Below are 27716 nucleotides of genomic sequence, written 5' to 3' on the forward strand. Positions count from 1 at the left end.
CATCATTTCCAGTTTCAAGCTACCAATGTGAAATTGTCACTGATCACAGAGTAGGAAGAGAGCTCCAGCACACCCCGGCCTGCATCCATTTCCTCTCCTGCCTCCCTGACTCTTCCATATAACTCTAGACTGGTGGCAGCACTGGGCAGGCTGAAGCCAGGGAGGGCAGCCACAGTATCGCCACTGCAGCCTCAGAGAGGCCCCTGATGGGGCAAGTAAACTGCCTCTCCTTCACAAACATCCACCCCAGCTGCCAGTCATCTCTAATCTTAATCAGCCTAACATCTGAGTTCTTCTCAAGTGTAACTTTAGGATCTCACAGGAATTTGGGGCCTGGGGTCCACAGATGCTCAGATCGATGATTCACTGGCCACATTCTCACTAAACATGGCTGAACACCATGAACTGTGCTGACTAAGGCAGTAGAAACCACAATATAACGTCCTTTCTTCCAAAGCAAACAGAAAAGGAAAAATGATCTAAGAATAGCATTCTCTGACCCACAAAATTCATTCACTCTTCGCCACTCTTCTACAGAACCTATGGGCAACTGGCTCCTTGAAGCTCAAAGTCCCTTTGTAGAGTCCTATACGCAGGACAGTAGGAGCTCTGGGGGCATACCTGGTTTGAATCCCAGGTCTACTATTACAGCAAAATGACCTTTGGAAAATTACTTCTCTCTGAGCCTTAGTTTGCTCATCTTATGAAATGGGGATGATAATACCCACTCTATGGAGATAGATTGCAAGGGTTCTCAACTGGGGGCAATTTTGCTCCCTTGGGGATATTTGGTAATGTCTGGAGACATTTCTGTTATCACAGCTGGATTTTGAGGAGGGTGATGTTACTGGCATCTAGTGAGCAGAAGCTTGGAATTCTCTTAACTATCCCACAATGTATAATATATGACAGCCCCACTCCCCCCAAAATTATCCAATCCCAATGTCAATTGTGCCAGGTTGGGAATTCTGGACTTGAACTAATATTCAGGCATTATGCACACAAAGCACTTAGAAATGTTGGGTTTATTTTTTATAAGTTCTTAAAAAACAGAAGCTGTTCTTCTTTTTGGAAGGACACAGCGTTATTTATACCTGTCCACTTGCAGACTCGAACCGATGAGGTGGGATGTGGAAATCCTTGAGTAGAACCTGGCTCGCTTCTCCAGGTGTGAGTCACCCAGTAAATGTCAACTTATTTTAATTAAAGCAGAGCTGTGACTGTTCAAGTGACTCAAGGCTAGAAGCATTCTCAAATTTTCATGACTTAACTGGCTGGACTGGGAGGAAGTAATTTTGCCCTGAAGCTCTCCTTCCAAAAGGTGCCAGCGTTTCTAGTCTCAGAGATTCCCTGGTGCTCACACAGAGTGAGTGTTGTGCCATTTTGCAGCTTACCCCACATATGGTGGGACTTGCAAAGGCCTGAGAAAAAAATTGCTAATAATTGTAAGACCCTTGTGATCCCATATTACCTTCCTCACCAGTCTGTAGTAGTTTGTTCCTCCCCTGCAACCCACTGTGAAATTCCTTCTTGGGAGTTGCAGCTTTGAGTCAACCCATTCACTCTCTCCCACTAATACATATTAGTGTTAATGGATAGATATAAAGGCAGGTTGATAGGATGGGTGTAGGCAGGCAGGGACCCAGAGAAGTATCAAGGGAAGTCGGGTTAAGTAAGTACGTGGGCACTGGGCATCCTGAAGAAGGAATGGTGATAGAGGGAAAAGGCAAAGGCGAGCCAGGGAGCATCTGCAGATTCTGGGCCTGTGCCCACGTCTTTCCTGAGAAGTGGTATGCCCAGAGGCAAACAGGTGGTGGTAGAGACAAGCCCTGCATCCAGACCTGCTGATACCAACCTGCAACCTACCCGTCTGGCCAAGCTCTGCCTCTCTGTGAATCATTTCCCTGTGAAATGAAAACCCTGGGGTTGGAAGGAGCTTTAAGGGCCACCAGCTTCTTTCTTGCCCACCATCTTGCAAAGTAATCAGTGGTACGGCTAGTTTATGCACCAGAGACTGTTCAGCTCCAAAGCAAGGCTCTATCAGGGCCACAACCTGGAAGGCTTCGGGGCCAGACAGAAGACATAAGGGTAAATGGTTGGGTGTAAAACAACAGGGGCAGGGGCTGTGAGAAATTGCAGGCTCTGCCCTCAGACATTCAAATTCTAATTAAAAAACTAAAAAACATCTAGCCAGACAAACAAAGAATATCTGTGGCACGAATGAGTGGGTGAGGCCCTTAGGTTGTGAGTTTTTGACCCCTGTCTAAACAAATAGTCTTCCCTACCCTCCAGCAAAGGAGATATCTGTTGGGTGCAGATCTCCCAAAACAGGACTGTCTAAAAAGTGGTCCTAAGCAAATCTGCTCGAGCACTTCCAGCGATGAGGTAACCCTTTTCTCCAAACAACTTCGGGTAGGGCCGACCTACTCCCCATTACTAGAGCCCATTTCACCACACCTGCCTACTATGGGCCACTGATGGGGGGGGGCACCCAGGTAGGGGCATATCTATTTCACCTTACAAAATTTTAAAGTTCAGGATTGTTTTTTCTTTATTACAAATAAAACACAAGCTCACTTAAAATACAGATAAGGAATTATTAGAAAAGAAAAATATCCATATCTCCCCTAAACGTCCCCCCCACACACTTATATTCAGAAAGAAGCACTGTTTACACCTTGGTGCATATTCAGACTTCAGGTCATTTTTTTGCATAGGTCAAGTTATATAGTCTACTTTTTGGCTCTGTTCCTTGAAAACCCATCGAGTAAATGCTTCGCTCAGCACTTGCACCACGTTGCTTTTCTGGCTGGGGGGGGGGGGGGGGCGTTGCACCATGCCATCCACCCGCTTTCATCAGACTTGGGTTTCAACACACAGGTCTGATCCCTGTGTAGGCCCTTGGTTCCCGCAAGCTTCTTGAGAGCAGGGACTAAAACCTGTCTTACTAGTGCTCAGGGACTCGACAGCGCTGAGCACAGAGTAAGTGCTCAATAAAAATGTTTCTAATGCACACACACTGCCCCGCCCCCCCCCAATACTCCCCTCTTCCGCGACCCCGGCCCCGACACGCCTTAGCTGTCAAGGTCTCCAGCTAAGAGGAAGCAGAACTTGGCCAAGTACGGTGAGCGCCTCGCCGTTTCCAAGGTAACCGAAGTCTGAGGCCGGGAGTGCCCACGCATGCGCGCATTCACTCTTACTTCCCGTAACCTCCAGGAGGCAACTAGTAAAAAATTGCCAATAGCCGAGCGCGCATGTGTGGTTAGACCAAACCCCGGCCGCCTCCGCCTCTGTCAATCCGTCCGCCCAGCAGCGTCTTCACTATAAACATTGTCCGGAAATAGTGCCCATTTCTGGAAACAAGGCCTCGCTAACCAATCGTTACTAGAAGCAGTACGACGGGCTAGCCGAGACGCGCCAGCTCATTGGTTGACTTGGAGGGGTGGGCAGGGCCAAGTGTCGAGGTGCGGCCAAATCTAGGAGGCATGAACTGCGGCAAATTTGCCGCCGCCGGGGGGGGCGTGGCCCCGGGGGCGGCCCGGAAGGCGATAAGGGGGTGGGGCCCGGGGCTGGGGCGGGGCAATCGTGGGCCAGAGTGCAGCGGTCGGAGACCGGCGGCGGGAGATCGTGGGCGAGGGAGCGCGACAGTCGCTGCTTGGGGAGATCGGCGCTCGGCCGGTAGGTGGGACCCCGGGGCTCGGGGAGCACCAGAGGTGGGGAGCCCAAGGGATGGGTCGTCCGTCAGGCCGAGACTGATATGCGGCCTGGCCCGCAGCCCCAGAATCGTGGCGGTCGGCGGAGCGGCCGGTCGGAAGAGGCCACTCGCGCGCGAGCCCTCGGCCGTAGGGACTCACCGCCGGCTCGCCCTCGCGCACGCTGCCAGCGCCACGGTCGCACGCCGTGCTCGCCCCGCACCCCCGCAGGCGACACGCTTATCCGAGGCACGCGCGGGGGCGCCCCGCTTCCCCTTCCCTAAAACCCGATTCCCTGGCTTCAGCTGCTCCCACCGCCAGGCCTGCCCCTACTGTCCGGTTCCCTGGGTGCTCCTTAGGATGGGGGCTCACTTCGGCACCGGGCGGAAGGTGTCTAATGCACAAGTGCGCCCTGTCCGTGCGCCCTCCCATCTGCCCTGGGAAGTTCTCGGGTCACACACCCCGAAGCGGGGAGAAAAACTAGAGCCTGCCCTTGGCGTTCGCCGGAGCATGCTGACCACTCGCAGCATCCTCCTGCTTCCCCTGATTCCTCTGTACTTCTTCTGGCCCCTCCACTCGGAACCTTATCTGTCGGCTCAAATATAATATTTCCATCTTGGACGTTCATTGTGGCCCCTGGCAACCTGCAGCCACCGAGCACTAGGCAGAAAGAGGCCACTTGAACAGTGCAGAGTCCCTCCTGCCCAGGAGCCTTCTTGGTGCTGGGTAACTTCAGAAAAAGTGTGTCCTTTCTTATTAAAGTTAAAATATTGCTCTCAGTCCTGCAAGATGGACTGAGAAATGGTGGGGGAGAGGATGAGTGGAATAAAGGTAACAAGTCAGTTTTTGTTAAATGGAGACAGTGAACACCGGAGACTTGATTAAAAACTTCAAAAAGTAAGTGAAATGAAATGATGAGAGGTGGAGCCTAATGCAAGATAGCAGCAGTCTGAAGTTTATTCCAGGAAAAATGTTGAAAACCCCTTGACTAGAAACATGGTTGTTCTGAAAGATTAAAGGAGATAGTATCTTAACATTAGTGATATGTTTTTTACTTGGTATCTCCATACCTGTAACCTCCTTTTTCCTTCAGACATGCGTGATAAGGTAGATAGTTTTGTCTTGTTTTATAGGTAAGGCACATGGGTGGGTGGGTGGGAGGTATATATCTTGCCTAAGGTCTAGTAGCTAGGACTTTAGGGTGCGGACTCAAGCCTGGGCCACTGGAATCTACCCCAGGCTCTTTACCCTGAACCAGGACCACACTCTGGGACTTAGATGCAGAAAGGAGGAAGAAGTGTTTGGTGTGGTATTCTGTTCCTAACGTGAGAAGACAGGTGGACAGGTGCTCGTCTTGCTTACGATGTGTTTGGATTTACTCTTGGTGTTTTTAAGTGATGTCCATGTCAGTTCCTTTGTTGCAGCGATGCCAGACCTCTGAGTTTCTCAAACACCTTTAGGACATCCTCATTTATTTTGAAGGGTGTGGTGAACTCAGAACGACTCAAAAGTAATAGCCTCTGACGTTAATTTTAGAAATATGTATCCAGGTATATGTCCTCGCACTTTTTTGTGAAACCCCACAGCGATAAGTTGCCAAACTTTAGGTCATCTTCTTTTTTCAGAATAAAAAGAGCAGTTTTGAAGGGGGGTTTTTGCCCCTGGTATTGTCTGTTAGAGTTTGTGGGAGCAGCACCACAGAGAAGAGGCTTTGCCAACTGAGCCTTCATCTATTAAACAAAAATGTCTGGTTAGCTGTTTCGCCTCAACAGATGGAGGTTTGCTTCCTCATTTTGGTTCTCCTGTTGAACACTGACTTCTTTGTGATATGCTTGGAGTGTTTGTATATCATTTAAGGTTGAGAAGCGGACTTGCCCTGATTGGTTGTCCAACTCCAGGCAACTGTTGTGATTTTTTTCGGTGCGTGATAACAGTTGTCTTGGCCAGGGTCTGGTGAGAGATCTGTAGAGATGTGAATGAGATAAAGCTTCCTCCTGGTTGTTTTCTTCATTGTTGGCACCCTCTTAAAAGTGTCTTATCACTTTGGCCTGTGAAGTCACTCTGAATTTCCTCTTTTTTTCCTGTCTCAGTGACCAGCACATGAGCTTTCCTGACAGGCCTGCCTGAGATGAAGAGCTGACAGATTCATATTGGCTGACTTGATGGGTGTTCTTTCTGGATGGATAGCTAAGAATCTGAAAACCAAATTCAGTTCTAAATTAAAAGTAAAAGTCAGCTCAATACACATATATAGGCAGCATATTTATACCAATGGCTTCCATGGTCTCAAAGCTGTTTTTTTTTTTTCCTGGCAAAGGGTTAAAATGCAACTAAAATTCTGCTTTCATGATTAATAAGTCACTACCGCAGTTGTGTCTGATGCTTCCTGTTTGCCCCATTTTAGTATTTCAGTTAAACTGGAAACATCTGAGCATTATGGGCACTTTTGATGGCACTGCCATGAAATTGGCGGGGAGGGGGACAACTTCATGTCAATGGATTTGGGGAACTCGAAGGATCAGCCAGCCCCTCTGGCTCTGCATGCCAAGATCCCCAGAAAAGGAAAGGGGTAGGGATGCACACCTTCATGGGAGAGGGTGAACACAGCGTGGTGCACGTGTGAAGGCTGCGTGCACTTGGTGATGCTGACTGAAATGTTGAAAGCAGTAGATTACAAATGGAAGGCTAAACATAGGGCAGATTGTATAGGAGCGCATTTCAGTTGAGCTGAGCAAGACATTGAAGTGTGTTGGATAGGGTCCTTAGTTGTGGGCTTGTCTTACTACCTAAGTGACAATATAGAGAAAAGTCTCTTTCCTCAGTAGTCTGTGCATCCTTATTTCTATTCTAGTTTAAATGATTCTCTTCCCTTCTTGCTATTTTATATCCTCTAATACAGTGGTAGTCAACCTGGTCCCTACCACCCACTAGTGGGCGTTCCAACTTTCATGGTGGGCGGTAGCAGAGCAACCAAAGTATAAATAAAAAGATAGATTTAACTATAGTAAGTTGTTTTATAAAGATTTATTCTGCCAGACTTAGCGAAAATCCGACATAAAGTACTTGGTAAGTAATTATTATTATATACTTTAACTTGCTGTAACTCTGCTTTATAAATTTTATAAAGTAAAGTTACTTCCCTACTTTATAAATCACCATTACTGTGGAACCGGTGGGCGGTTAGAAAATTTTACTACTAACAGAGATACAAAAGTGGGTGGTAGGTATGAAAAGGTTGACTACCCCTGTTCTAATATTATATCCTCCTGATAGAAATCCCTTATAATTATATGGTATCAGGAACAATGGTACAGTACTTTGTAGCTATTTTTTTGTATTTTCTCACAATACTCATAGTTAAGAAAGACAGGGACAAAGGTCAGGAAAGTGAAGCCTCTTGAGGAGAAACGAAGTGGACGAGATTGCTTAGGAAATCTAAACCCACGTTTCTTGACTTTTAGTTTGCAGCTTTTTCTACTAACTTACTCATGAAAGGATAAATTGGTTTTTCCCTCCAAAACATGTCAATTTTGAATGTAACTAAACCAGGGTAGCTTCTTTATCTATCTTTATGTTAACTAATGTTTATGTTAATTAATATTAATATGTATCATAAACAATTATTAATTGATATGAATTATACTAATTATCATTAAAAGGCTGAAAGATGAATAGCACATCCTCTGGACTCATACCCATTTTACAGATGCAGAAATTAAGGCAGTAAGGTGAAGTGATTTATCCAGAGCAATAGAACAAGTTCATGGTGTCTCCATGTCAAATGTAGGAGACAGGTCCACGTCTGCTACTACCTGTATGACCTCAGGCAAATCTCCCTTTTTTTTTTCTTTTTTTCTTTTTTTTTTTAGAGGGAGGGAGAGAGATGAGAAGCATCAACTGGTAGTTGTGTCACTTTTTTAGTTGTTTATTAGTTGTTTCTCATAGGTGCCTTGACAGTAGGGGAGGGGTGGTGGTTCAAGCTGAACCAGTGCCCCCTTGCGCTAGCCAGCGACCTTGGGCTTCAAGCCAGCAACCTTTCGGCTCAAGCCAGTGACCATGGAATCATGTCAATCATCCCACACTCAAGCTGGTGACCCTGCGCTAAAGCTGGCAACCTCAGGATTTTGAACCTGAGACCTCAGCATCCCAGGTCAACGCTGTATTCACTGCACCACCAGCCGTCAGGCCACACAAATCTCTTCACTTCTCTGAGCATTCAGTGCTTCATCTGTGAATGGAATCAGAAATACTTCATGAGGTTGTTTGGAGTAGAAAATGAGTGTATATTTGTTAAGTGTTGAGCTCAGTGCTAGGCGTATAATAAGCCACGGGTCCTGATGGCTGTAAATGTGTTGTTGTTTGGCTGTGAACGGTGGTGATAGTTGTGGTTGTAAGAGCAGTAGTAGTAAGTGCCAATTACCACATTGACTAGACCATTTTCCGTAAGAGGATGTCAGGACGGGTAAGACTGCCTGACAGGACAGTCATTTTCTCAGTAGGACCTCCTGGGGGACATTTCTTCTGTCAAGAGGTTTTAGCTGTCAACTTCTTCCTTTCTTACACTAACTGCTGCCCTCACTACCCTCCAAATGAGCCCAAAAGGCCCAGGCTCTGCCTGATCAGAGTTGGTGATTCTAAACCATGGGAACCCTCCACCCTCCCAGGACTCTGAGCCAAAGACAGAAATGGGCCTTTCTAGGGCTTTCTTGTGTCTTCCATGTGGTGAAGTGGGTCCCCACCTTGACTCTAGAGGTGAAAAAGGAAAATACTGTGTAGAAGATAAGTCAACAAGGACGTGTTCCTTTGTTCGGGGGACTAGGAGGAAAATTTTGGCTCTGTGGGGTAGAGGTCCCACCACCATGCGGCACCCCCGGCTTACCATCCTTTCCTCATAACTATGTCTTTGTCAGCTTGTCGCTGTCCTGTCTCTGCGGGCTCTGGCTCTGGAGTCGGAGACTCACAGAGTTCCTTTTAAATCACCCAACGGGTAAAACAGTTTCACGTTACATTCTAAATTCTTCTTGTCCCCTTTTTAATACAAAACAAAAATATAGGCTCCCACCAGGCTGACGTTCCCTTTAAATATCATTTTGTTTTCTCCGGGGGAAGCTGTCTCGATGGCCAAGGAGTCATTTCTAAAGTGAACCTAGTTTTTAGAAAAAATACATCACCGGATGTCAAGCATCATGTTCAGATGAAAATGAAACCAGCGGGCCTGAAGTGGCAGCTCCACACTTGACTTCAGGCTGGAGGTGAGGTCGGGTGTCTGGACCCGGCTCAGGAGCTGGTTGGCCCTACAGACTGCATTTGATAGGTCCCTTCGTCAGTTTCCAGGCAGCTTTGCTTAGGTGAGCAGAGTACTTTCTCTGGAAGGTGAGTCACCCGTGCATGGGTGTAGGTGACAGGCGATTTATTCACCCGACGGTTGCAGAGGAAGTCTTTAGCAGACCTTGTGGAGAAGCCCTCTGCCAATGATCATGTTCATTTCAGCCCAAGGGCTTTGGAGGCAGCGAGGTAGAGGCTCTGGGGGCTGTCCGACTGACAGATGGATCCCCTGGCATGGGGTCATGTGGATAAGGCACAGAGCCCAGAGAAGCAGTGTCACTGCACTCCTGAGTCCAGCCACCTTGAGGGTGGAAAATGGCCTGTTTCCAGTGACAGTCAGCAAAGAAGCAGGAGGGGAGCTTTGGCTCCGTGGAGCTGGGAAACCCCTTGGCAAAGAACAGAGAGATACAAACCGTACTTTGGTGTGAATGATCTTTTGGGGATCCCTTTTCTACCTGCCTTGCTTTTCACCATCTGAGTTGGAGGCTCCAATGAGCTGCAATAATGGGAAAGGCTAGATTAAACCTGCATTTCCAGAAACTTTGGAATTCCAAGCTTCCCACCACCTCGGTTGTCTGCACTTCTCAAGCCAGTCTTTGGACTCAGGAAGAAGCAGCAGAGGAACTCCTGAGCCATCCCTTCCACACAGTGTCTGGTTGCTATGGCTTCTACTGACTCTTTTACCACTAAAGACATGACAAGGTGTCCATCAAGGCAAGGAGTTCATTCAGACTCCATTCTAGATCAGTGCAGTTGTTGTTGAGCTTGGCTGCAGATGGTCAGGTACATCTATAATCAGTATCCAGGGTTACCCCAAGGTGAGCTTGATTTTACTGAAACCACAGGGAAAGAATTAGTATTACCATGCAAGTGATCACAAGCTTTTCCCAGGCCCAGGTGCACCCCCCATCAATCAGGATGGACTACCAGCAGTGACTTGGGGTGGGCATGGCTAAGTGACTTTCAGCCTTAATTACTCTGTCAAGAGTGCTACTAGAATGGGCTCACCAGCTTGAGTGCGGTGTCTCTGGCTTGAGCGTGGGATCATAGACGTCACCCCATGGTCACTAGCTTGAGCCCAAAGGTCACTCGCTTGAAGCCCAAGGTCGCTGGCTTGAGCAAGGGGTCACTCGTTCTGCTGTAGCCCCCCGGCCAAGGCACATATGAGAAAGCAATCAATGAACAACCGAGGTGCTGCAATGAAGATTTGATGCTTCTCATATCTCTCCCTTCCTGGCTGTCTGTCCTTCTCTCTGACTCTCTCTCTGTCAAAAAAGAAAAAAAAAAGTGCTACTGGAATTACAGTCTGGAAATGATAATTACCAGTTACATGCTCCTTTTTTTTTTTTTTTAACAAAAGAGAAAATGGTGACCCAAAGAAGCCAAGTGAATTGTCCAAAGCCACACAGCTAGTTAATGACTGAAACTGACTAAAGTCCAGGCTCTCTTCAGCGTGCTGTGCTGCTGTTGAACAAAGGAACTCCTCCTAAAGCTGGAGTCGCATTTTGTTCCTCCTTTGTTCCCCCACTCCGACCTCATCACCCTGAGCCTTTCTGCAAGTTCTGGCAGACCTGGGAAGGGTGGAGCCGGAACAGCAGCTGCTCTGGGTCTAAGAAAAAGTAAACAGAAAGCTATTTATTTGACACTCTCTTACACCATGAGGTTCACGTAGCCAAAAGAAGGTCAAGGTTGATAAGAAATACAATTCTGGGCAGGGTTACCCGGAAGTCACAAAGGTTGCCTATACCTGTAGGGCACGTGGCTACTTCGCCAAGCAGTATCTTACCTAAAGTGGGCGTTCAGGTACTGTGAATGATTGATTGCAAGGGTACAAGCCCACTGGGCACCAAGAAGCTCTTCTGTATCTTTGTCCTGTGATGAAGAGAAATGTTGCCAGTGGCATGCAGGTGGCCAGAAGAGCCAAAGTAGTGAGGATCCATCTGACTCTTCTCAGTGAAGAGGCTCTTCCTGTGGGCAAAGCATGATGTCATATCTGAGTGGTGGCCTCTACAAGTGCAAAGGGGGCACAACCCACCCACCTACTGACATTGGCATTTTCTTTCACTGGGCTAGAATCAGTCTACTAGCCAATACTGGGGAGAGCTGGGAGCCTTGGGAAGAAAGGGGGCCTCCAATGAGGATGCCATTGCTGATTAAGATTAGAAAGAGAATCCTTTGGCCCAGGAAGATAGTTGGATGAACTAGTCTCCCTGAGACCATGCTCAACAGTTCCAGCTGGCAAATGCTGAACTTTGAGAGGCAGAAATAGCGTTACAGAGATAACTGTCAAAGGCAGAGATTTGTGTACCACCTCCCATCTAGCATGTATGTTCACATCTGAGCCCAGAGGGATATCGTTTGGTTCAGAAGGGTCATTCCTCAAGGAAGTGAAAATAATTGGGTCTCCAGGTCAGTCTTTGGGAAAGGGGATGACAAGGATGGCTCAGGAGCCAGCTTGCATGATACCTTCTTGCTGGGATGCAGTCACAGTTCATGACATCGTGACACCTTGTGCAGGGAGCTGGCTTCATCCCCTCTAGTTCTCCCGGTGATTGGACAGTCTGAACACACATCCCATGCCAGCCAGGCTCAGAGCCCTGCAGCATTCATTCCTCAGGAGCGGGTCAGTCATTCTTTCATCTGGTGAACACTTGTCAAGCGTATCAGAAAATGTGGCAGGCTCTGCTAAGTGCTAGAATAAAAATGAGGACAACTGAGGGGCTGCCCTCGAGTTGCGCGCCATAGCGGGGGCAATGGACATGGAAGCAGACATGTTACAGGTGCTGAATCATGAACCATGCCTGTGGGAGCTGGAGAGGAGCGAGGGAGACGCCATGCCCAGTGGCTCTCCTTCTCCAGCTTGGCCCAGCACTAACCGTCACACGCAGAGCTCCGCAGAGGGGAGGAGCACCCCGCCCCCATTCTACAGGTGTCCGGGCAGGAACATCCTCAATATTTCTCTCATCTTGGGACCTTGTACTGCTTGTTAGCTTGAAATAGGAGCTTAAGAACAATCTGGAAACTTTAGCACTCTGAGGGAAAGGAGTCATTTGCAGAGATGTAGGCACCGTTAGTAGAAATGTGCTTAAACACAATTCAGAGCAGAAGCTGAAAATGAGTAGCCAACTATTAAAGACACGGCCAACTTGTCCTAGACTTCCAGGCTGGAATAGGGAGGGCAGTGACCAGACTGGCAAAGTCCATGTGGTTGGTGCCGCTGGGACCGGTAGTAGGCAGATGGTCCAAGGCCTGGTCCACGGCAGTACTTAGCAACTGGGTTCAGCATTCCAGGAAGGCCTTTCCAGGATTACATAGCGAAAGCCCCGTGGGGGCCAGGACCTTATCTGCCATGATTATCACCCGCATCTGCTCTGATCAGTACAGCAATTATCATCCGCATCTGCTCTGATCAGTACAGCACATGGAGCCTGCTAGCTACGGGCTAAGTATTTGCTGGTGAGTGAAAGTACAGGGCCAGAATCCGCACTCCTTGTAGGCCCTGCTGGCCTGAGAGGGAATGAGAAAACCCAGGCTCGTTCACGGTTCCCTCCCCTTTACCAAGGAATTGGTCTGAGATCCTCTGTGAGCATTCTGTCGTACTGCAGGTCCCAGGCCCTTTCTCCCTTCTTGGGGAGGACAAGAATATGAACTTCTATTGTAAAGGGACATGTCAGATGCACCTCTACCGCTCATGTCCTCAAGCTGGTCACTCAGGCCAGTCTGTCAAAGGATGTATAGGGCAGCATCTAGACAAGGCCACGGTCAGGGTTCCACTGCCAAAGGGCAGAACTGGACCACGTGCTTCCTTCTATGTGCCTCCATGTTTTGGTAGTCTTCTGTGGAAAGCTGATGTGTTTGGGTTTCTTGTTTGTTCTAAAGTTCCTCAAACTAGTTCCTCAATTTCAGAACCAGTCATCAGTAACTGCAATGAACTTGAACCCTCCTCCCTTACAGAAAGGCTGGGCCCGACCTGTCTTTCTCCATCTTCTCTGAATACAGGTATACCCTGATTTGAGCCAGTTCCACCTGGGAAAACCAGAGTTACAAACAAGACAGGAGGGGTGTGGTTGGCTTACAGTGGATCGGCCATAGCCCAGGGAACTGCTCCTTGCTCAGAATCCAAAAGGTTACATAAGGAGAGCAGTTTTTCACAAGCAAACATTGCCTGTAATGATGACCTCAGGCTGGCAAGATCCAGAAGTGCCTTTTGACTCATCAAAGAAAGCTGGTTGTGTCTGGCCTGATTTCATGTCATGTTTAGGGCAGCTCATGGCACACTAATCTTTGGAAATTGGTCATTATTGATCAATATACACTGCAGCCTAGAATATTCAGTTACACAGAATACCCCAACCAACAGATTTCAGTGACACTTGAAATTTTTTATACTGTATAACATACATTAAAAAGTACATGTTGCTTATCGTATAAAAATGAAGTATGTGTGTGGTTAGGTTTTTACCTTAATGCTATGTCCTCCCCCGCCCCCCTTCTGCATGCCACTTCCATAATTGTCACTGTGGATCAGTGATGCCCTGGGAGCATCTCTATATGCTATTGGCTCTCCTTGTGCAAAGGATTTGAAAGTTAAATTGAAAATGCCATTGTCACACTTTCCTTTTTCTTTTTTCTTTTTTTTTTTTTTTTTTTGCGAGAGAGAGACAGAGAGAGGGACAGATTAGGACAGGCAGACAGGAAGGGAGGGAGATGAGAAGCATCAATTTTTCGTTGCAACACCTTAGTTGTTAATTGATTGCTTTCTCATATGTCCTTGACTGGGGGGCTCCAGCAGAGCCAGTGACCCTTTGTTCAAGCCAGTGACCCGCGCTCAAGTCAGATGAGCCCATGCTCAAGCCTGGGACCCTAGAGTTTTGAGCCTGGGTCCTCTGCGTCCCTGGCTGATGCTTTATCCACTGCACCACTGCCTGGTCAGGCTGTCACACCTTTCTTTTTTTTGGGGTAGGGGGGGTTCTGAAGCTGGAAACAGGGAGAGACAGTCATACAGACTCCCGCATGCGCCCGACCGGGATCCACCCGGCACGCCCACCATGGGGCGACGCTCTGCCCACCAGGGGGCGATGCTCTGCCCATCCTGGGCGTCGCCATGTTGCGACCAGAGCCACTCTAGCGCCTGAGGCAGAGGCCACAGAGCCATCCCCAGCGCCCGGCCATCTTTGCTCCAATGGAGCCTTGGCTGCGGGAGGGGAAGAGAGAGACAGAGAGGAAAGCGCGGCGGAGGGGTGGAGAAGCAAATGGGCGCTTCTCCTGTGTGCCCTGGCCGGGAATCGAACCCGGGTCCTCCGCACGCTAGGCCGACGCTCTACCGCTGAGCCAACCGGCCAGGGCCACACCTTTCTTTTAAAGCTTATATGATGTCCAAATCAGGGGCCTGGAGATGAAGTACTGACCATATTTATGAAGATAGTGACTGATACTCAATGCTTGTAATAAAAAACAGAAAACAAACAAACAAACAAAAAAGTAAAATAGGCTCAAAAAGCCTGGAACCAGCTTTATAAAATGAATGACAAATTTGAAGTTTGTCATAGAATTGGTCCCTGGGATGGGCCCAGCTGTGGTGGACGAGCAGACTAAGGGACAGAACCTACCACATGTCCAGCTTGGAGTCTGTGCTCCCCATTGCCATTTTAAAGTTGCTTTTCCCAGCACATAGGCTGGCTGCATTTGTGCTTCCTAACTGAGATGCTTTCTTCCAGGCCAGTACTTGGGTTTCTCACTAATAAATCTTTGGCTTATGGCAGCTTCTGCATTTGGGTCCCAATTTTAAAACTTAGATGATTTGAAAGTCGATACAGCCCTGACCGGTTGGCTTAGTGGTAGAGCGTCGGCCTGGCGTGCGGAAGTCCCGGGTTCGATCCCCGGCCAGGGCACACAGGAGAAGCGCCCATCTGCTTCTCCACCCCTCCCCCTCTCCTTCCTCTCTGTCTCTCTCTTCCCCTCCCGCAGCCAAGGCTCCATTGGAGCAAAGATGGCCGGGGCGCTGGGGATGGCTCTGTGGCCTCTGCCTCAGGCGCTAGAATGGCTCTGGATGCAACAGAGCGACGCCCCAGAGGGGCAGAACATCGCCCCATGGTATGCATGCCGGGTGGATTCTGGTCGGGCGCATGCGGGAGTCTGTCTGACTGCCTCCACGTTTCCAGCTTCAGAAAAATGGAAAGAAAAAAAGAAAAAAAGAAAGAAAGAAAGTTGATACAGTGTCCTGGGTGAGAGTACGTGCTTTGACATAAAAGAGTCCTGTTTGCAAATCCTGCTTCCGGCACCTCTTTGCAGTTTGGCCTTGGACAAATTACTTGACCTACTGAGCCTCAGGTATTTCTTCCTTGTAAAGGAAATAATATTAATGCCTTGCCCACAGAGTTATTGTGAGGATTCAAGAAGTAATACATGTATGACCTAATTCACTGTAACCAATAATAACTATCATTGTTATTTTTATTATTATTGACAACCAGCATGTAATTGTGTATAAACATCGCAGCAGATGGTTGAAAATACCCAAGATGTCCACAAGACAACTAATTGCAGTTCTGGCTGCCAGGGAATTCTGGGTCCTGGTTCATCTTGCACGGGCCGGCCATTCCTCAGTCCATTAGAGCCGAGGCACTGCCAGCAGGCAGAGAAGCTGCATGGCGTGTGCAGATGCCCTTCAAAGAACATTCTCCATGGGTTGTGCTTTTCTTCCTGACCACTTCTGTCTCTCTGCTCTCGGGTTTCTTCCCTCCTCTTTTGAGAGTGTTTGTCCCACATCTTCCTACTGACACTGGGGCTGCTGGCTGGAAGCTGTGGGAGGTGAGTTTTAGCTTTGCTTAGGCAAGGACTTTCAAAGGACTAGCACATCAATCGTGGAAAGGACTTCTCATCTTTTAACAGCTTCCGTCTCACTGGAGGTTCTGCTGATGGTAATAGAGCACCCACTATGTGCTAGGCACTGTATTGGGCATATAAACACTGTTTCTTACGTTTAACTGTCCTATAAAATCCTTTTATGTAGGTTTCAGGATCCCTGTTTAACAGATGAGACAGTTGAGTCTCAGATTAGTGACCTGCCCATGATCACACACCAGAGTGTTGAGAGATTAAGATTTGAACGAGATCTTTTGACTCCAGTCCATTCTGTTACGTAGCTGGATGCCAATCCCTTGGAATTATTAAGTGATCCTAGTGGAATAAATGACTTCTAGGGCCATTCTAAACCCAAAGTCATCTTGTGATTCCTTTATTATTTATGTATCCATCCACTCATTTTTTTCAACTGGATTAGAAGCACCTTGAGGGCAAGGATATCTTTCTAGCAACTAACTAATATAATGTTTGTGAACCTGTCCTTGACTGATGGGTACTGCCTGCTTCCCTGACATAGAGAAACAGGAGCGAAGAGTCCACTGAGAAAAGGGTCACCCAGAAATTTCGATTCTAGGAGTTTGCCACTTAGAACTATAGAATATTATATATGTATAATCTCATGTTTATTTTTAAAATAGTCCCAAATTATATTAATGTATATGCACATTAATGGAAGTAAAAAGATCTATACAAAACTTAAGTATGTCTTATGTTGTGGTGAGGAGGAAGTAATGCAGGAGTGGTTGTTTTCCCCTCTGTCCCTTTTGTGCTATTTAAATTTTTACAGTGAACAAGTATTACCTTTATGTTTGAAAACAAAAATTTTGTTTCAAAGCAGAGTCAGATATTATATAAGGAAGGTAGGAGAGCCTGACCAGGCAGTGGCGCAGTGGATAGAGCATCAGACTGGGATGCGGAAGACCCAGGTTCGAGATCCCGAGATTGCCAGCTTGAGCATGGGCTCATCTGGTTTGAGCAAAGCTCACCAGCTTAGACCCAAGGTCACTGGCTTGAGCAAGGGGTTACTTGGTCTGCTGTAGCCCCACGGTCAAGACACATATGGAAAAGCAATCAATGTACAGCTAAGGTGTCACAACGAAAAACTGATGATTGATGCTTCTCATCTCTCTCCGTTTCTGTCTGTCTGTCCCTGTCTATCCTCTCTGACTCTCTCTCTGTCTCTCTTAAAAAACAAAAAAGGAAGGTAGGAGAGACTAGCCAGAAAAACGTGTCCCTTTCAAAGGTTTTCCAGAATAAGACCAGCCCTCAGATCCCACCCTTTGATGTAAACAGTGAGGGTGGAGCTGGTGGTTTTCTTTTAGGTCCAGTTCTGCTGTTTCCTGCTCTTTTTTTTCTTCTTTTTTTTTAGTGAGAGCGAAAGAGTTGAGAAGAATCTATTTGTAGTTACAGCATTTTAGTTGTTCATTGATTACTTTCTCATACGTACCTTGACTAGGGGGCTCCAGTTAAGCTAGTGACCCCTTGCTCAAGCTATAGACCTTGGACTCAAGCCATTGACCTTGGGCTTCAATCCAGTGACCTTGGGCTCAAGCCAGTGACCTTGGGCTTCAAGCCAGCGACCTTTGGGCTCAGGCCAACAGCCTTGTGCTCAAACTGGCAACCTCAGGGTTTTGAACCTGGGACCTCAGCGAAGCAGGCTGATGCTCCATCTACTGCTCCACCATGGTCAGGCTGTTTCCCACTCTTTATGGGACCACTTGTGCCCACGAGCATTTCTTATACCCAGCACTAGCCCAGGCCTGCACCTAGCCACTGTATACACTTGTCATGGGATGAATATAAATAAAAGCAGGGAAGCCGTGGCCATCAGAATTGAGGACCTTGCTACTTCTTTTTTGTGTGTGTTTGACAGAGACAGAGAGAGGAACAGATAGAGACAGACAGGAAAGGAGAGAGATGAGAAGCATCAGTTCTTCGTTGCGGCACCTTAGTTGTTCATTGATTGCTTTCTCATATGTGCCTTGGTGGGGATGGGGGTGGGGTTACAGCAGATAGAGTGACCCCTTGCTCGAGCCAGCGACCTTGGGCTCAAGCTGGTGAGCCTTGCTCAAACAAGATGAGTCTGCGCTCAAGCCGATGACCTTGGGGTTTCAAACCTGAGTCCTCTCTGTCCCAGTCAGTGCTCTATCCACTGCACCATTGCCTGGTCAGGCGAGGACCTTGCTACTTGTAAAGCCAGTATCTAAGGCCAGGGCAACCATCACAGCCGCCTGGCCCATGCAGGTTTGCATTGGATTCGGACAGTCGGTAAAGAAACAACGGAGCCAAAAACTGATGGGCTGTCATCTTTAATTCTAGCTTGCACCCGGCGGGCAAGTAAAAACACACACTGGGCTCCAAAACCCACTCACATTCAGTGCTTACAAAGCTACTGACTTATCCAAGTTTCCTAGAATCAAAGGTTTCTAGCTCACCAGACTTATTCACCTCTGTTCCCCATCTCCTTCCTTCTCTCTACACAAACTCTGCACTAAGTGGCCTCTCACTCAACATTCCGCCATCTTGGCTGCTTCTCCTGGCCTCCTCCACGTGGCCTCCTTCTGCTCTCTGCTCTGCTCTCTCTTCTAATGATAATCTCAGGAGCCAAGAGGGCAAGCTCCCGTTCTGCCCCTATTTTATAGTGTAGAAATCCAAACCCTTAATCCAATATACAAAATAGGGAAGTCTCTAATACAAGTCACTTTTCTGAGGCATGATTGGATTGTACTGCCCCACATCAAAAAGGGTGGGAAAGGCTTAATCCCAAAACCAAGCCCCAGGCTACAACGATCCTGCCTGCCCCCAACACACATTAATAACACCTGGGCAACAGCCTCCACGTGGGCAGTGTTATCTTTTACAAAGTGAGCATAATACATTTTTATCTGCCCAACACTACTTCTTGAGTCATACCTGATCAAACTCGCAGTTCCCAGGAGAGAACAAGAAAGGGAGTAAAATGAAAACCAAAACCAGGAGGGCTAAGCTTGCCCATCTCCAACCTTCTGTGTCAGTGGCCCTGCTGCCAGAACTCATCGGCCAGCCCCAGAGATTCTGGTGAGGCTTCCTGTGTGAGTGGTGTGTGTGCGGCATGGGGAAACAGTCATCATGTACTTATTAAGCCCCACCCACGAAGGTGAACCAGGTGCCTCCTAAATTCTCATCCCATACCAGAGACCCCCTTTTTTTTCTTTTTCATTTTTCTGAAGCTGGAAACAGGGAGAGACAGTCATACAGACTCCCGCATGCGCCCGTCCGGGATCCACCCGGCACGCCCACCATGGGGCGATGCTCTGCCCACCAGGGGGCGATGCTCTGCCCATCCTGGGTGTCGCCATGTTGCGACCAGAGCCACTCTAGTGCCTGAGGCAGAGGCCACAGAGCCATCCCCAGCGCCCGGGCCATCTTTGCTCCAATGGAGCCTTGGCTGCGGGAGGGGAAGAGAGAGACAGAGAGGAAAGTGCGGCGGAGGAGTGGAGAAGCAAATGGGCGCTTCTCCTGTGTGCCCTGGCCGGGAATCGAACCCGGGTCCTCCGCACGCTAGGCCGACGCTCTACCGCTGAGCCAGAGACCCCTTTTTTTGTTAAAGCTTGGTTTCTTTTTTTTTTTCCACTATAAAAATAACACTCCACAGAGAATTTCTGAATATATAAGAAACTGGTAATAGGGACCCCCTCAGAGGAATGGGGGTAGGGTGGAAAGGACTTACTGTAACACTTGTCACTGTATATCTTTTCCGTATTTTTTTAACCACTTAGAAACATCTGTAAAAAAATGAACACTGAGAAAAGTAATACATGCTCACTTTAAAAAATGTGGAAAATTTAGAAGAATATAAAGAATATTAAACACAGTCTGGCCAAATAATTCAGTTGGTTAGAACATCATCCCAATGCACAAAGGTTGTGGGTTCAATCCCCAGTTAGGGCACATATAGGAACAGATCGATGTTTCCCTCTCTTTCCTCCTTCCTCTCTCTCTAAAATCAATGAATAAAATTTTTTTAGCAAGAGAGAAAGACAGAGAGAGGAGGACAGGCAGGGACAGACAAGAAGGGAGAGAGATGAGAAGCATCAACTCAGAGTTGCGGCACCTTAGTTGTTCATTGATTGCTTTCTCATATGTGCCTTGACCTGGGGTGGGGAGTTCCAGCCGAGCCAGTGACCCATTGCTCAAGCTGGCAACCCCACAATTAAGCTTGTGAGCCTGCGCTCAAGCTGGCAATGTTGGGGTTTCGAACCTGGATCCTCAGCATCCCAGGCCGACACTCTATTCACTGTGCAGCTGCTTGGTCACCTCCAAGAGAGAAACATTGCTGCATGTCTGTGCTAGGTATTTACATTTTTATAAATGTTGATACAGCTATGTGATAGGTGGGATCACAGTTGAGATATAATTCTGTATCTTTTTTCTGTTAACATCCCATTAGCATTTTTCTGTATAATTAAAAATTATTTATAAGCAATTTTAATGGATGTACCAGGACTTAATTAATGATTGTCCTTTCCCCATAGCCATTTTTTCCAGTTGTTTACTATTGTAAAAATACACTGACCACTTGCCTGACCAGGCGGTGGCGCAGTGGATAGAGCGTTAAACTGGGATGCCGAGGACCCAGGTTCGAGACTCTGAGGTCGCCAACTTGAGCGCGGGCCCATCTGGTTTGAGCAAAAGCTCACCAGCTTGGACCCAAGGTCACTGGCTCCAGCAAGGGGTTGCTCGGTCTGCTGAAGGCTCGGGGTCAAGGCACATATGAGAAAGCAATCAATGAACAACTAAGTTGTCGCAATGCGCAACAAAAAACTAATGATTGATGCTTCTCATCTCTCTGTTCCTGTCTGTCTGTCCCTGTCTATCCCTCTCTCTGTCTCTCTCTCTATATTTGTAAAAAAAAAAAAAAATACACTGACCATCTCTGTGCATCTTCTTCCATATCACCATTTGCTCCATGCCTAGATTGCAGATCTGAGTTTTGCATACAAAAATGGCTGTCTTCTCTTGGCATAATGCTTTATCATTTCCAGAGGTCTTCCATCTACATTATTTCAGTTGATGATTAAAGGGGGTGAGGGTGTGATTAAGGGCCAAGGGGAGGAGAGAAAAGTGAGGAAACCCAGTGCCATTAGCAGTCAAAAGGAGGCCTGCAGAGGATCTGTTCAGAGGGACTTCCTGCAGGTGGAAGGCCTGAACTTCGGCAGTGGAGGACAAGCAGGATGTGCAGGGCCACCAACACAAGAACATAGCACACTCCTCTAGCTCGCAGGGTGTGGAGAGATCAGACTAGCCAGAGCCAAACCTTGTGTTTAAGGAAACAGTGGTCAGACAGATTCTGAACCACAGGGTTGGGACTGGGCCCACAAGCAGTGCAGAGCCAGTAGCTGCCTTTGAGCCTGAGGTTGTCATAAGGACATACTGTTGTAAGGTTAACTCAGCGACAGTGTGGGATGGGAAGGGGTCAGGGAGAAGCCAGACATGCTGATAGAAAAGATGTCAGGTGACTGCCTTAAACATTTAAAGGGACCTATCAACAGCAGTGTCCCTGCATGTGTGGGGCTAGGCAACAGGCATGCAGTGGGAGTTGAAGGACAGTCATAAATTTTATTCCATACGTTTCATTTATTGGGCAGTTTGACCTATGGAACTGGCAGCAAGACGGCATTTTTGTGGGCATGGCAGGTTTCTTTTTTATAATTGATCTGTAAGATTTTAATGATTAATGTACATTCACATTTCATAGCCTCCTTAATGGGAAGTGCTTATGCAGAAATTGCTCTCCTGGGAAGCAAGCCTGACACTGGCAAGTGAGGCAGGTTCTGAGATTCCTCCAGCTGAGTGTCACGGGAGCACTCCTTTCCTCCTTCCTCATATGTCTGTTTCTAGGCCCCAGTGCCCACTCCTTCTCACCACCTAAAGGAAAAAATTAAGCCTCCTGGATGCCTGTAACTTGCAACATTGTCAGCCCAGGCCTGGGAGGTGAGGAGAGATTCGGTCCCAATGGCAGGATCTTTATTCAATGTCCAGCACCCACCGTTGGCCCCACCCAGGAGGCTCCTCCATCTGGAACTCTGTCCTGAGTGTAACCTCTGGGGGAGGGGTTGGTGTACCAGAACCAAGCTCATTTCCATTATCTGGTATGGGAACTTCATCTGCAGCCTCATCTCCTGCAGCTTCCAGACCTAGGTTACCTACCCACAACTTCGAGCTGTTTGTGATTCCTACATAAATGCACTCTGTGCCTTAACTTCAGCTGTTCCCTCTATTGAAATATCCTCTCCTTTTTCTTGGGAAGTTTTTGCTCACCATTGAGACTCAGCATGGGCATTACCTGCTCTAGGAGGCCTTCCCTGGCACCTACCAGGCTAGATGTCCCTCCATGTATTCCCATTGCCTCTGCTGTGTGTCTGTGTCTGTCATTGCATTTCTGTATTGTATTGTAATTTTCTGACTACTTGTCTGTTTCCCGCCAGTAGACTGTAAGCTCCTCACACCAACTGCGTCGTCTTCCTCATTGTCCCGCCAGCACTCAGCACAAGGCCCAATGCATGCTCAAAGAGGGCTGTGTGATAGATCCTGCAGTTCTCTGCAGTGTGGCAGGACACTCTGAAGCCACAACCATATTCATTTATAAATCCTCAACCTGCCATCAAGCTCTAGACTTTGAGGCTGTTTATTGGGTATGCATACAAGTGATCTTTTTGTCTGATATTAATTAATATTACAAGTTTTTGTATTGACCTAGATATCTCTTTCAACTGTATTTCTATTCTTGTACTTAGTTACTCTTAAATTTTAACATACATATGTAACTAATTTTTCTAATGAAGTGTAGACATTTTGATATGTAAATTCCACCAGAAGGCAAGGCTCTTACCATTCTTAACCTGTTGAACAACCCACTTCATCCTTCATCCTTATTTATGTTGTCTAGAACATAATGTTTTACAATGGTTTAAACTAATTTTTCAACAATCAGTTGTTAATTAAATTGACTGGAATATCATATTGGTTCCCGCATTCCCGTGCCTACCATTGTTTCCTGCATCCTATTTCTCCTCTAGTTTACTTTCCTGCTTGCCAAACCACATCCTTCAGTGTTTTGCTTTGTTTTTTTTAATTGAATGTAGGGCTGGCTTTAGCTCAGCAGTTCCTTTGAGTCGAGTTCTCTTGCTAATTGAATATATTGGGCTGACATTTTCAGTGGTTCTTTCGATGAAGGTAGTGCCATCTTCCCTGGAACTCTTATTTGTATGTATGTATTGTGTGTGAGTTTCTTTTTGTTTTAAAGGTTTTACTTAATGATTTTAGAAAGATGAGAGAAAGAGAGAAGGAGGGCAGCGAGGAGCTGGAAGCATCAATGCGTGATAGTTGCTTCTCGTATGTGCCTTGACCGGTCAAGCCCGAGGTTTCAAACCAGCACTCTCAACATTCTTTGGTGGATGCTTTATCTACTGTGCCACCACAAGTCAAGCTGTGAGTTTCTTTCTAATTGTTTTAAGAAAATGAAATGACCTGTTAAAGCTAATCAAGTTAAAAATCATAACATTCTGGGAACATGTACTAGTGTAAGTCACCTAGAAATCTAACCAGTGCTTTGTGATTCAGCCCTTACTGATGAGACCCCTCAGTTTTAGTTCTTATGCCTCCACAGGCTAAGAAATTATTACCAACAGTGGGTAGATCCTGTGGGTAAAATATGGGTAGTAGTATCTACATGAGTAGTAATACTGCTCAGTTCTTGGTTGTTCCAGATACCTCTGCCAACGAGCTTTGATTCTAGAAAAGAACTGAGGATCCTTGAGGCGCAGGGGAAAGGGCCAGGCATGTCCTAGCTTTAGCCCAAACCCCTTGTTAGATACTCTAGTTGTGTAAATTGGCCTCATTTGTTTCTACAGGTAACGTATATCTTGGAAACTCAGTTTCTTCATCTGCAAAATGGGAATAATATTACCAGCCTTGCAGGGTTGCTGTGAGGTTCATCAGTAGTGTAGATAAAGCACCTATCACCTGCCCAGCACATAGAAGACATCTGATGTCTTTACAGTCCCTGGCCCTCAGGAGCCACTCATTGAACACTTGTTAAATGAATACAGAGGCCTATCACAAAAGGCTTCATTGAGGAGATAGGCTAGGTGAGATCTGGACAGTTATTAATAAAGAAAGAAGGCATTCTCTGCAGGACCAACAGGGTGAGCAAAGAAAAGGGATCTTGAGGCTCACGTACTGCTGCTACCCGGTTCAGGCCAGCGAAGGGAGCAGTCTGGCTGCAACAGAAGCGGGGGTCGGGGAGAGCAAACAGGGCAGAAAGAGAGCCAAGGCTGAGTGTATGTGGGGAACTGTTTCTGCCTAGCCAGGTAACTGTTTTGCCAGACCAGCTCGTTCTGCCTGGTGCTGGCCTTCGATTCCCCTTTCTGAATAGCCCCTTGCTCTTAATACGCAGAGGCTGGCCCAGTGTGGTCTGGTGGCCAGGCAAGCTGGGGCATAAAAGAGGAAGCATCAGGATAAGATTGGTTTTCAACTAATATTGTATTAAGGAAGTTGAGTCATTCTGCTTCTGCTATTTGTCTCCTCTGGGCATTCAGAGAAGGACACATTTTATTTCCAGATGAAATAGTCATGAGAGGGATTTGCCCTGGTCTTCCCTGGCTCCTCAGTGGACATTTTCAAGATGATCCTGGAAGATGGAGATTTTTATCTCAGTGTGTTAAATGGCTTAAGTAAAGCTCCACACCTTGACCATATGGTGCTGAAACAGAGAAGTCCTATTGTCTCAATGGTGGCATTTATTGGCCTGGTGATGCCTAAGGGAGTGAACTTTCATCAGCATCTTCTATTGGCAAGGCAGGCCAATTGGCGTTTCTGTACTGTACCTCATTCAGTCCTCAAAACAACCCCAAAGACGACGAGGAGAAATGGGGCAGCCTGCTTAAGCTTTAGCAGGCTCGGGAGGCAGCAGTGTGGGTCAGCCCCACCTCTACAGCTTGTGACTGTGTGACTGTTTTGGTGGGCAACTGAGCTTCTCTAAGCCTTGGTCCTCACATCTGAAAATGAAATTAGTAGTTGTGGGTGCTCAGTAAATATTGACAATAGTCATTCTGAATTGGAGTCATCCAGCCCTCAAATAATCCTGACAGATTGGTGACATTTTGAGAACTAGAAGGGACTTTAATAGATTTCCTAGGCTAGTGGTTTGCAAACTCTTTTCCTTGGGGACCTAGGATTCTACAGAGGTTCATGGCGCATGAAGGGAAGCTGAGGGTGTAGACCAGGGGTCCCCAAACTACGGCCCGCAGGCCGCATGCGGCCCCCTGAGGCTATTTATCTGACCCCCACTGCACTTCCGGAAGGGGCACCTCTTTCATTGGTGGTCAGTGAGAGGAGCACTGTATGTGGTGGCGCCGCAAAGCACGGCATCGCTCACCATACAGTACAACTTCCGGTGACGCGGGACGCAGGCGTCACGGCTCCGGAAGCACGTCATATCACTTGTTACAGCTAGTAGTGACAAATATGGAACAGGACATTGACCATCTCATTAGCCAAAAGCAGGCCCATAGTTCCTATTGAAATACTCTTCAGTTTGTTGATTTAGATTTACTTGTTCTTTATTTTAAATATTGTATTTGTTCTCGTTTTGTTTTTTTACTTTAAAATAAGATATGTGCAGTGTGCATAGGGATTTGTTCATAGTTGTTTTTTTTATAGTCCGGCCCTCCAACGGTCTGAGGGACAGTGAACTGGCCCCCTGTGTAAAAAGTTTGGGGACCCCTGGTGTAGACCAGTGGTAGTCAACCTGGTCCCTACCGCCCACTAGTGGGCATTCCAGTTTTCATGGTGAGTGGTAGCAGAGCAACCAAAGTATAAATAAAAAGATAGATTTAACTATAGTAAGTTGTTTTATAAAGATTTATTCTGCCAAATTTAGTGAAAATCCGACATAAAGTACTTGGTAAGTAATTATTATTGTATGCTTTAACTTGCTGTAACTCTGCTTTATAAATTTTATAAAGTAAAGTTACTTCCCTACATTATAAATCACCATTACTGTGGAACCGGTGGGTGGCTAGAAAATTTTACTACTAACAGAGATACAAAAGTGGGCAGTAGGTATAAAAAGGTTGACTACCCCTGCTGTAGACCCTTGCCCACCTTCTTTCGCAGAGCAGCTACTTCTAATGTGAGTTACATATCAGTTGCATGTTTCTGTAGTTCTTTTATATATTGGGAGTTGAGGTATGATTTCATTTGACAAAAATGGTCCCACTGCTTTAAAAAAAAAAAGTTGCCAACACTAAAACTCTTCTCTTCTGGTTCCCAGTCTGGTGTTTTTACCATACTTACTAAAACAGGGAAGTGAAATATAATACATTTTAGAGAGGTTATCAACACTGAAAATAAAATTTTTAATTTAAAATTTGTGTACCCTCCAGTTAATAAAAATTTTATTTAACCTAATCTGCATTCTTCTCTCAGAATCCTAAGAACAGAATTTTTGCTGTTGAGAAAACATTGCTATCCTAGCCTTGAGCTGTCCAACAGAACTTTCTGCAATCAGGGCAATGTTCTCTCACTGCACTGGCCAACATAGGGCCTGTGTAACTGAGGAACTGATTTTTAAATTTTATTTAATTTTAATTGATTTAAATGTAACTAGCTAGCTATGGCTAGTGGTTGCTATATTGGACAGCACAGCCTTACAGTATAGAGAGCGGGTAAAATAGCCATCCTTGACCCCTTGGCTTCAGAATCATCCAGAGAACATGTCAAAAGTACCGATTCCGGGCCTAATGCCCAGTGACTGATTCAGTAAGTCTAGGGTGAGTGCATTTTAAGAACTCATCTAGTTATTCTAACTTGCAGTCCGGTTGCAAACTGCTGCTTTAGCTGGGTGCCCTCTCCCCCGGGGTGGGAGAGCAGAGCCAGCATCAGGCATTTAGCCCTGGCCTTGATCTTCCTGGGGATTACTGGAACCTTCTGGGGAAAGTCAGACCCTTGGAGATGTGATAGAAGCTGTGGACCTCTTCCCTGGAAAAAATACAAACTGTAGATAGTTTCTGGGGCTCATAGACCATCCTGAAGCCATCCTTGAACCCATATTAACAACTCCTCACCTTGGACAGAAGACCTTTATTTACTACCTGGTAAAGGAGCCAAGTTTGAGTTGCAGGGTCCAGGGGCCCTCAAGGGTTCATCTGGTACCATCGCAGTCATTCATACCCCAGGCCTGCGCCAGGGACTCGGTGCGGCACCACAGAAGAGAGGACAGGCAATGTGCATGCACCAGACCCTAAAAGAACACTGAATGAATTCCACCTTTCCTTTCCGCTTTTGTTTTCATGGCCTTGTGGGTGAGCTGAGTAGATTTGGCTGTTGCTACTGCTTACATACGTCCTCAGTCCTGACAGAGCAGCGGCCTGAATGCATTTGAGGCGTGAGTGGAGCTGGGGAGAGAGTCCAGGCTGAGTAATGGATCAGGATTTTGGCCTGCCATCAAAGGCAGAGACATAACTGCCTCCCACTTAGTCCTCACTCCCCACAAGCTGGGGGAGAGCGGAGTCTGGAGAGCTGCGGGGCTGTGAGCTGGGATGACAAGCCCGGGATCAAAACCAGGGCTGCGGAGGCCACCTGGCCAGCAGTCCTGGGCTTAAATGCAGAACCCTTTTTTGTAAACCAGAACCAATATAGAAGTGGGGAAGGAAGAAAGGAAAGAGAGAGAGAGAGAGAGAGAGAGAGAGTGTGTGTGTGTGTGTGTGTGTGTGTTGTAAAAGAGCTGCTGTCAGGCCAAAGTGTCCCGAGAATAGCCTCTTGAACTTGGAGTCTGTCAGTGAGAGTCTGAGT

At 47.0% G+C, this 27716-nt stretch overlaps 1 protein-coding gene across 1 annotated transcript in view; it reads left to right on the forward strand.

The window, feature by feature from the left end:
- The first annotated feature begins 3577 nt into the window (after nucleotides 1-3577).
- The window catches only part of MAP3K14 (mitogen-activated protein kinase kinase kinase 14), a 47797-nt gene continuing 23658 nt past the window's right edge, over nucleotides 3578-27716 (forward strand). Inside the window, exon 1 of the mRNA XM_066263395.1 lies at nucleotides 3578-3678. The gene's annotated coding sequence lies outside the window, so the exon portion shown is untranslated. The remainder of the gene's footprint in view (nucleotides 3679-27716) is intronic.

Source organism: Saccopteryx bilineata, chromosome 2 (genome assembly GCF_036850765.1).
Source record: "Saccopteryx bilineata isolate mSacBil1 chromosome 2, mSacBil1_pri_phased_curated, whole genome shotgun sequence".
Classification (NCBI taxonomy): Eukaryota; Metazoa; Chordata; class Mammalia; order Chiroptera; family Emballonuridae; genus Saccopteryx; species Saccopteryx bilineata.